Source organism: Bactrocera latifrons, unplaced genomic scaffold (genome assembly GCF_001853355.1).
Source record: "Bactrocera latifrons isolate USDA-ARS-PBARC rearing strain unplaced genomic scaffold, ASM185335v1 scaffold_80, whole genome shotgun sequence".
Classification (NCBI taxonomy): domain Eukaryota; kingdom Metazoa; phylum Arthropoda; class Insecta; order Diptera; family Tephritidae; genus Bactrocera; species Bactrocera latifrons.
The window spans coordinates 217,323-227,275 of NW_017537490.1; positions in this window are offsets into that span (position 1 = coordinate 217,323).

Sequence of the window (9,953 nt, forward strand, 5' to 3'; positions counted from 1 at the left end):
ATTTGGGCCAAGTGAAAGTAAGTTGGSCGCTAGAGAGACAACAGAAATGTATGGTATAATAAAGAGGTGCATGGCGCGGCTAGGTGTCGGGTACTAAGCCATAAGGTGTACTTTTGAAAGTATTTGTCTGTGTGGGCGGATGTAGAATATTTCTTACATAAGCACTTGCTACTTTGGCTTTGCATATTAAGTTATCCTAACCAATAACTCTTGTATTCAAATACCATCAAAAAGTTCAATTCAAATGTGCGGTGGCATAAGAATGAGATATATTTTTAAGTTTTGAGTGCTTTGAGCTCTTGGCCTAACAATGTTATTTGTGCTTAAGCATTTGTGAGGTAACAATATTATGGGAAAAGTTGAGAGAGGCTCAGCTATTGGCAGGTAATAAGTTACGGTTTGTTGATCTRCTCTTTTTAGGGGTAGAAAAGTATGGAGCTTTGAAAGAGAAGCAGTTTTAGTGAAGTCCTTCAGACACATGCGACTTATAAATCTGATAGGGTTTGAAATTTTCTTAAAAAGTCTTTTGGTATTTTATCAATAGATGTCATTGCTGTCGCATATCTCTAGTCTTACCAATCACATTATATTATATAGTATTGGGAAGCTGAGATTTTAMGCCTCATTTAATAAAATTACGTTCGTTGAAGTTGAAAAAAGTTACAGCTGTTCAGCTGCTGATTGAAAAAAAAAAAATGAATTTTTTATATGAATATATTTGAATATATTTTGAMATTTTTRTATAGAAAAGGAAAGAATGCCACGCAAGCCATCAATGGAATTTGTGAAGTTTACGGAGACTATGCTGTATCCGTTCGTGTAGCATAACAATGGTTCGCTCGCTCCGTTCTGGAAATTTTGATGTGAGGTATGCTCTACGTCGCTCTRRYCGACCTATCATTGAAAAAGTCRATAAAATTATAGAAAAGATTGACCARTACCGTCACTTAAGCAGCCGCAGCATCGCTAAGGAAATTCACACTCATCATCAGAATGTTTTGAACCATTTAAAAAAGGCTGGCTACAAAAAGAAGCGCGACGTTTTGGTACCACATAAATTGTCGGTGAAAAATTTAATGGATCGAATTAACATCTGCGATCCTTTGCTGAAGAGAAATGTAATCAAACCATTTACGACAATAATGTTCGAAAAAGATCATGATACAAGCGTGGTGAAGCTCAACAAGTTATCGCAAAGCCAGGATGGACATCTCGAAAGATTATGCTGAAGGATGGAGCCGTGTGTAGGAATTCACGCAAGTGAAGAAAGTTATCTGAGCGCCATTCACTTGGGAGTGGCCAGAATCGATTCTTTTACATACGGCTCAAGCAGCTCACGACTTCCGACCTGAGACCAAGTATCCTCTATGTACCATAAAACATTTGTTTGAAGGCGAGCTAAAGTGAGAAGGTGAAACATCCYCTCCCTAGGATTGTGCGCTGGGTTTGGGATTCGCCACGTAAAAAATCCTACCAATGCAAAAGGAAGCTAGCTCTGAAAGTATTCGACGCTGGGGGAAGCAGAAAAAACGGAAGACCGCCACTAAGTTGGAAAGACCGGGTGGAACAGGATCTGACTTCGCTGATAATCTCCTATCGACGCCACGTTGCGAAAAGAAGAAACGACTCGGGCACTGTTGTTAACTCGTTTAAAGAAGGAGAATAAGTTATTACAAAACAGTCATTAATTCTGSTCAGAAACTGATAGCGAGTCTTCGCCATTCATTATTATAAAACAGTGGTCACTCCTGTGCTCTATAATTGTCGATGGTAACATGACCATTGCTTACCATCGCTCATAGCTTCACATTCGAGCTGTCTTAGCTGCAAGTAAGACGAAGCTGTGGATTCGTCGATCTCTAAATCCCACTTTTTCAACTTCATTTAACCTCTGCACATAAACTATATGAAGGAATGGCACAAAAAATTATTAATATGCCATAGATACAAACAGACATGTACTCAGCTTCGAGAGAACTATCAACTGCTTGCCACTCGGCAACATTCATTATTCACCATAGTTTCTACTTGTCAGCGCGCAATCACTGTATTCACTTTAATTGAGCTACTTTCATGTCATTGCCTGTCATTTTCTGCGCCATTTTGCATAACTACATAAAGGACTAAGTTGAGATAGCGACGTCTATGCAATTGCGAAGCAGGGACGTGAACGAAACGAGAAAAATATATCAACTAAGCAGCGACAACACTTTTTGTTGCTGTGCCAGCATTTTGGGAGTACTCGTCGTGTGACATAACTCATTAATCACTTTAGAAGAGAAAGCTATGTAGGTAGTATGTGATAGCTAATCTCTTAGTGAAGGCGAAAAGGCAGAGGTGAACCAGCAGATGATAAAATTTGGGGGGTTACAGACCTTTTTTTGTACGTTTTTGTTATGATGGAATGTTTTTTGTAAAAAAAGGAGTATTTAATCTTTCAGGCCAGGAGACTCTACAAACAATGTACCAATAAGGAGCATTCTTATATCGAAATATCGACACCTTACACACAACACCACGCTGGGAAGGCGATTGTATAATCCCTCCGTATATTTTTGGGCTTTTTAGTGCTTTTGTATAAAGCTTGCTTTATTTTCTACTAAAAGATTTCAGCACCCAGAACTCAAAGCTACTTCCTTTAAGCAATATTTTGTAGTTAATCCCATTTGTTTTATTTTATTGTTTGATGCGCCACTGTCTGCATGCCCTTACGCTCTTACTCCCACCAGTCAGTATACCAGGATAGAGTGCATATAAATTGAATATTATGAAATTTGATTATTTTTTTGTTTTTGCATTTGCAAAATAGTAACARCAACAAAAGTGACTGAATAGGATTTGTGCTCCGTTCTTTAGTCAACCTTCTTTTTCATTACGATTTATAGAGGGGAGTTCAAAAAGTTAAAAGAGACATTTATTTCGTCTTTTGATAGTAATTTAATCTTGCGAAGGTTATATGATATGTAGGCAGAAAAGCGATTAGTTGTTCTTTTTTTTTYCTAAAGAAACTAAGACTTTCGTCTATAATCTTTATCACCAGAGGTTGTATTTCTCTACATTCGASTTTTTACTCTTCTGTTGTGCATTGTAAAAAATGTTTTGGGGCATCCTTATGAGTCTGTGCTATAAAATATTTTTGCCATCCAATGATTCCGCCAAAATTGAATAAACTGTTTGGTTTTGCCACATATTAGGTAAGATTAATCGGTCATACCTGTTAGAGAAACCTCAATTGAACCGTTTAGAATGCCAATCCATAAGACCCTCATCAAACGACAAAACACTTTAACTGCCGAGAAGTTTCTACYTCAGTCTTGCGAGAGCTGGAAAACGGAGTAGAAAGAGCCTTTATGTTTTCACCTTCACGTCCTCCTATTGCTTATTGGACAATATTGGAGTAAGAACTTCTGCGTTTGCGGCAAGATGAACTTTGCTTAGAGCAAGTACTTGAGTGAATCTCCAGCATTTTGCGTCGACCAAAACCTATAAAGTGCACCTGAGTTCCATAGGTCCAGGGCTATAACTCAAGATGATCACGGAGATCCGATTCTCACTTCAACATCTAAGCGGGATAAAGGTGCCATCTCTTGCTYGTTTATCCACTTTTTAGTTTCCAGCGATTTCACTATAAGAAGGGRTCCAAACGAGCACGAAAGAGATTAACTTGAAACTTTTGGCACAAAAAATGTACGTAACCCCAGCAGAGCTTGTTGTAAGACAAGTAGATAGGGCAACTAAATCTTCAAGGCCCAAAAGTTGCAATTTCTTACATTTCGGATGAATGATAATTGGGTATTTCTCGATCTTTGCGATTGTCAATGTGGATGGTTATCTAGCTCCACGTCATTCAAAAGCGCTAGGACGCTGACGTCKCTTTCATTTACGTTCCAGAGTTCGCTAAATAGCAAGACCTAGCTTATGTAGGTAGAAAGACTAGTTGAAAAAAGAAAAGGCACGTCTACAATTTTTGAAAAATCGTATTCGTGCCTTTTCGAACTCCCCTCATAATAGGCGTACATCCTAAAAACTGCTGCAATTCTTATTTTGCACTTCATTTGTTTGAATTTTGTTATWGTTGTTGTTGTTGCTATTATTGTCATCTAGCTTGTTGTGTGGCGCTGTGCTTTTGTAAACACTTTGAAGTCAAACGCTTGTCTTGTCAACAGAACCGGATGGGGCARGGACGACAGTAACAACAGCAATAACAGCAACAATAATAACAACAATAACGCGTGCTGACAGGCGTCTTGTTGCAACGCTCATTTCAGCATTCGGGTTGTTGCTTCATTCATTCATTTATTCTTGCAGTCGTCCGGCTCACTGTCTTTATGTTCTGCTGTTGTTGTAATTGTTGTGCTTTCTCCTTTCTGCACAAATTGTAAACAAGAAAATTATGCAAATCGTATGAAGGCATGAACAATGAAAAATACCAAGAAATTGCATTCATCCATTGTTTGTCTGATGATCTTGCTCAACTCTCTTTGTCCCGCGGGCTCAACGAGTAACGCCTCGTCGCTTGCAGTCTTTTCTTTCACTTACTAAGTGTGATGTAAACAATTACAGAGCATAAATTATGCTTCATTATGGAAATATAACACTTAATATATGTATGAAAATAGTTATATAATAAGCAAGCAGTCAAAATTTAATATAATGAAACGTYAAGCTATTAGATGAAACTAATGAGCGCATACGAGAGAGTCTATTCGAATCTATTTTTTACATTTTTAAAACTTCGCTCCCAAAAGTGAATATTATCAAATCATTTTGTTAACAAGTCAATTGAAAAGTGTTGGCTGGACACATAGATGGCGCTACAAGCAATAACTCCATATAGTCAGCGCTACCCTTCAAAAGGCTTGTATATAAATTAGAGAGCAGTCGCATCATTTCTTTGTAAATTATATCATTTCGTATGAAGAAACTGTTGTTACAAATAAGCTTGAGTTTTTGCACCGAAATATGACAATGGATGAAACGAGGATAGATCATTTCACTCCGAAGTCCAATAGACAGTCATTCTAGTGAATTGCATACAATGAAACCACTCAAAAGCGTGGAAAAATGAAATAGTTGGCTGACAATCTAATGGCATCTGTATATCGGTGAGATGCGCCTAGAATAATCTTTTTTTTTTTTAAAACCTTAAAAGAGAACGTCCATCAACAGCGACGAATACATAGCGTCTTTGGATCGTTTAAAGTGCGAAATCGTCGAAAAAATGTGGGATTTGAAGAAAAAAAAAATGCTATTTCAGCAAGGCACTGCACATTAGGCTTCGAATTATTTCCGCGTCCACCGTACTCTCTAGATTTGGACCCCAGCAACTATCTTCTGTTCTCAGTTCTCAAAATAATGCCCGCTGGCAAGAGAGTTTTGTCGAATGAAGAGGTGATCGTTGAAACTAAGGTTAATTTTGAAGCAAAGGACAAATTGTACCACCAAAATGGTATTGGAAAGTTGAAAATCAAATCTAGGTACAAATAGCGAAGCTTATTTTAAAAAACGATATTCAAAGCTGTCATATATTACATTTTAAATGTTCTAGAAAACATCTATACAAACYAGCTGACGACAAAGTATCCCATTTTCAGAGATATGTGCCCTTTTTGTTATGCAAAAACTAGTTCAAATGCATCACCTCATAGACCGACCAAACGTTTTGAGCTCACCACAAACTTATTAGGGCGGAAAATATTAATCCCAGCCACTTCTCTGGGATCGCCAAAGTTGTGTTTACCGCGAAATTTCAATTTTACTCTGAAAAAAAAAACGGCAATGCAGGAGAAAGCAACAAGAAGATTTCAACTCGYCTTCCCCCATACAGTTTTGACAAAGAGCGTCCGTGAAAATATTTTGTTGCACAAGTGTGCACCTATTGACAGTGTCCAGTGAGTCGTAGAATTGCGAAGATAGTAGATAGTAGAAGTCGAAGTATTTTGAAGGACTTCTTACGATTCATTTTCGCTCAAAAAGATCTCGCAGTCACACAAGTTCTAGTTGTTGAGCAGCGCTTACCGTGCCCACTGGAAGTCAATAGGTTCAGCGCAAAAGCACATCAGAAAAACGGATCGCTACTAATTGGACGAAATTAGAGTAGGGGCGCCCTCCCTAGCGGAAAAAAAAGCTTGAGACCATTGTTAATGTGGTTCTACGTATCTTAACTACCCAAATCCAGTAAAGCAACTCGGCTATTGTAGTAAACACACACCCATCTCTGATGAAGTCTGCACTTCGGCGCTATTTTGATGGCAGCCATCTCCGCTTGAAAATCGCTACAGTGATGCGGTAGCATTAATCTAGAGTTAATGGACAACTTTAGACAGAAGACTTCGACTCGTACCCTCTCTTTTAACTTCAATGCTACCGTGAAAAAGTACACTGCACCTCTTCGCCTCCCTCTCAGGTATGTGTGCAGAGAAGAAACCATCAGATGAAAGTTTCACGTTGCAGTGAACTAAATTCTGAGGAATTCAATCGATGTATTGGAGAATTTAAGTGAGTTGTTTCTAAATTTTACAAGTTGGACGAGTCTTCCATTAGATATTTTGACAATTGCTACCGGCAGCTGTTAACATCTATCAAAACTAAATAATCTGCATTTAAGAATTTTTTGTTTTGAATATACCTCTTCCAAAATACCGGACTCCTTGAAGAAGTTCACTAAAAATTTGCCAATCCAGCGAACGGTTACTTCATTAATCTAGCATAATATGAACGAAATTGCAGCTTTAAATATTAGCATAAATCTCTTTTAAGGAAGTAGGCGTGGCAAGGCAGAAATTTATGCTAAAAAGATTTGATAAACGGAAGCAACATGAGACTTCYGGCATTCGCCACTCAACTGCAGTGATTTCGTGCGTCAACTGAATTTATTAGCGAGCCTAACTAAGTGACTTCGCTTTCTTCAGCCAACTGCCATTTAATAGCTTAGCAKTGAGCGACAGATAGCCGAGCCGCTGCAGCGAGTCAATTGCGTGCGGCCTAAATGGATGGAATTGTTTTCGAGAATTAATTTGCATACGTATTTTGAGTTGTGCTGTGGTGCTGGTTTTCAAAAGCTTTTAAGGCTCAAATTTATATTCTTTAAAATTTTTTATTATATTACACAATTTCTGCTTTCCTTTTTTTTTCCGCGTCCTTGCAAGTCAGCCATAATTTGTCTCAAATGCATGAAAATGAATGGCGTTGCGTATATCACGTAGCTGTTGTTGTTCTTGCTCTTTTTAAAATTTGTAGTCACTTTTTTTTATGTTGTATTTGTATTTTGTATTTTAAAATGGTATTTTTTCTCCGACTCTGTGTTGTTATTGCCCAAGTGGCGCTATTACCGGCTTAAGCATTGATATACGAGCGCCCAATGTTGCGGCAGCTGTCGGCGGCTGTTGGCTGTCGGTCGAATTAAATCCCACAATAGCGCATAAAAATGATAAGTGGCCATGAGTTGCATCAGCAGTTTGTGTGAGTAGGCATGCAAGCTTCTCCTATATGTATACATATATGTGTCTGTATGCAAGTGTGTTCGCGGTTGGCGATTGGCGAGTCGACAGCGCTGGGAGTTGCCAGTTTTACAAATATGTTTCATKTTTTAAACCCACCAAATTGCTAAGGATAAACTGAGCAAATGACAAAAGCACTATTGTAATACTGGCGCAAGCAAAACAACCCCAGTAGGAATAATTTGTATTTTCGAAACATGTGTGCCAGGATGGTGGCATGTGTAGAGCAAGAGAGGAAAGTGAGGAAAGTTCTCTGAGCGTCACTTACTTGGCAGTGGTCAGAAACGATTCTTTTGCGTTTGACTTAAGCAGCTCAAGACTTAGGGTGTTAGGACCAAGTATATTTTTGGTAGCCAAAGAACATGCTTTCACGGAGTTTTCACTGTATTTTTTATTTATGAATATTTTTCACCATCCTATCTTCTAAGTTGGCTCGATCTGGATACAGTGTGCTCAATTTTACTAAAATCGATTCAGTAGTTTAGACGTCCAGCGCGAACAAACAAGGTGACACGTGATTTTTATATACATATAAAGATTTAAATAATCAGGATGACAAGCCGCGTTGAAATTATAGTGCGTCCGTTCGTTTGTYTGTCTGCCTGAGCAAGCTGTAACTTGTGTCAAATTTGAAATATTGTAAAGAAACTTGGTACACGTGATCCAGARGAGGATAATTTCGTAGAATAGGGGYAATCGGACTACACCAAATACCATTAGACGACATCTTTTCAAGGGCCATAACTCCACAAAAGCATACCAAAGTTAGGGAGCGGCCTCTGTAGAATTTTTTTTTTTTGGAAAATGGGTGTGGTTCCGCCCTCTAATGGGTATAATATACATATCGCCTAAGTCGCTAAAGCTATAAGAACCGAATTCGCTCAAAACAAATATTTAATATAACGACCAAAAATTCGCCAAGTTGAACTAAAACTATCCAAGCCCCAGATACCGAATATATGGATTCCAGTTTCTATTGCGAACTTTTTACCGAAAATGTCGGTTAAACTGTCGGATATATTAGTGAAAGTAAAGAAGAATCCTTGGCTTAGACTGATCCATTGAACAAGTATTTTTTGGGATTATTGAAGGAAAGGAGATGAGAAAATGACCCAAGTTGTGAGAAAATACTTCGCGTACTCTGCGTAATCTCTCAATATATTATCTCACAAAAACCAATTTTGGAAGGGTAAATTAGTGTGTTAGGTGTTTTCTCTTTCACGAAGGCAAGTATTGAAGATTTACTGATAAGAAGCAACTTCAAAATAAAATTACAATTTATAGGTTTCCAAAAAGTGATTTGTCCTACAGGGTAAAACATGAGAAAATGAATGCCTCACTGCTCTTAAGCTCGTGTGTCTCATTTAACAATTTTTCACAAGTTCGAATTGCAAGCGCAACCACAGCTATGATTGGTGYCTCAGATACATTTTTGCGGCCTTATATATTTATTTTTGGTATTTCAAGTTATAAGCCATCAAACACGAAGTTCGTCGAACTATAACCTATACTGTTTAATAAGCAGTTTTATGCCTAGGTAGTTTACTGCCTTTTGTGTCCTAAGGATACCTGTAGTCGTTTGCATACTTATTTCGATAGGAATTCGTTAACAGTAGTAGCTTTGTTTTTTCTCCAGCGAGCTCGAGATTGTGTGAGCCGAGCCATGCCTACGTCCGTATKATGACCTGACTAAGCTTTCTTTGTGCTTCTTTTGTGGCTCTTGCTGTAATTAGTGCTTCAATGTCGTTCGCTTAGGCAATTAATGTTGCTCCACAAGTTTGGGTCATGAATGGATACTTGCGCTGCTCCTGACGTRGCCGCTATCTGTAGTRATTCCTCTCTAGTTTGGTACAGCAGTTTTCTGTTAGTCAGCTCTGAGGTAGTCGGGGATTTTAAAGCTTTTTTCGATAGCGTCGTCATATTCAAGCCTCAAGCGCTGTTGAAGGCRTTCCGGACATGTGAAGTCGCCAGCAAAAATATTATTTTTTATTTATGCTATCTACGTTGCTAGATTTAAGTAGCCCCCCATAGAGCTTTCCCGCTTTGTCAACCATACATACTGATGGCAAGTTGAAGGGTATTGAATTCTGTTTAGCTTTTTAATATATTTATTGACTCTTTTCCATATGGTTCGGCATTTTTAGTTTGTGAGTCTAGCGCTTATGGAGTTAAACTGCGAATCGGATGATATTTAAAGGCTGCCTACAGATCAATCTAGATTTAACTAGAATAATATATATAAACCACAAATACATTTTTTCCTTCCATTCACTTTATTATTATTTATAATTKGTATATCTACTTTTACTGTTAAATTTTCTCTCCGATAAATATCGAATTTTCTCTTTTGATTTCAATAAATCTACTCTATAGTTTAGTACATATACTATATATTATACATGTATAAGTACATATGTTATGTATATAAACATATGCTTGCACCTCTCGTGTTTT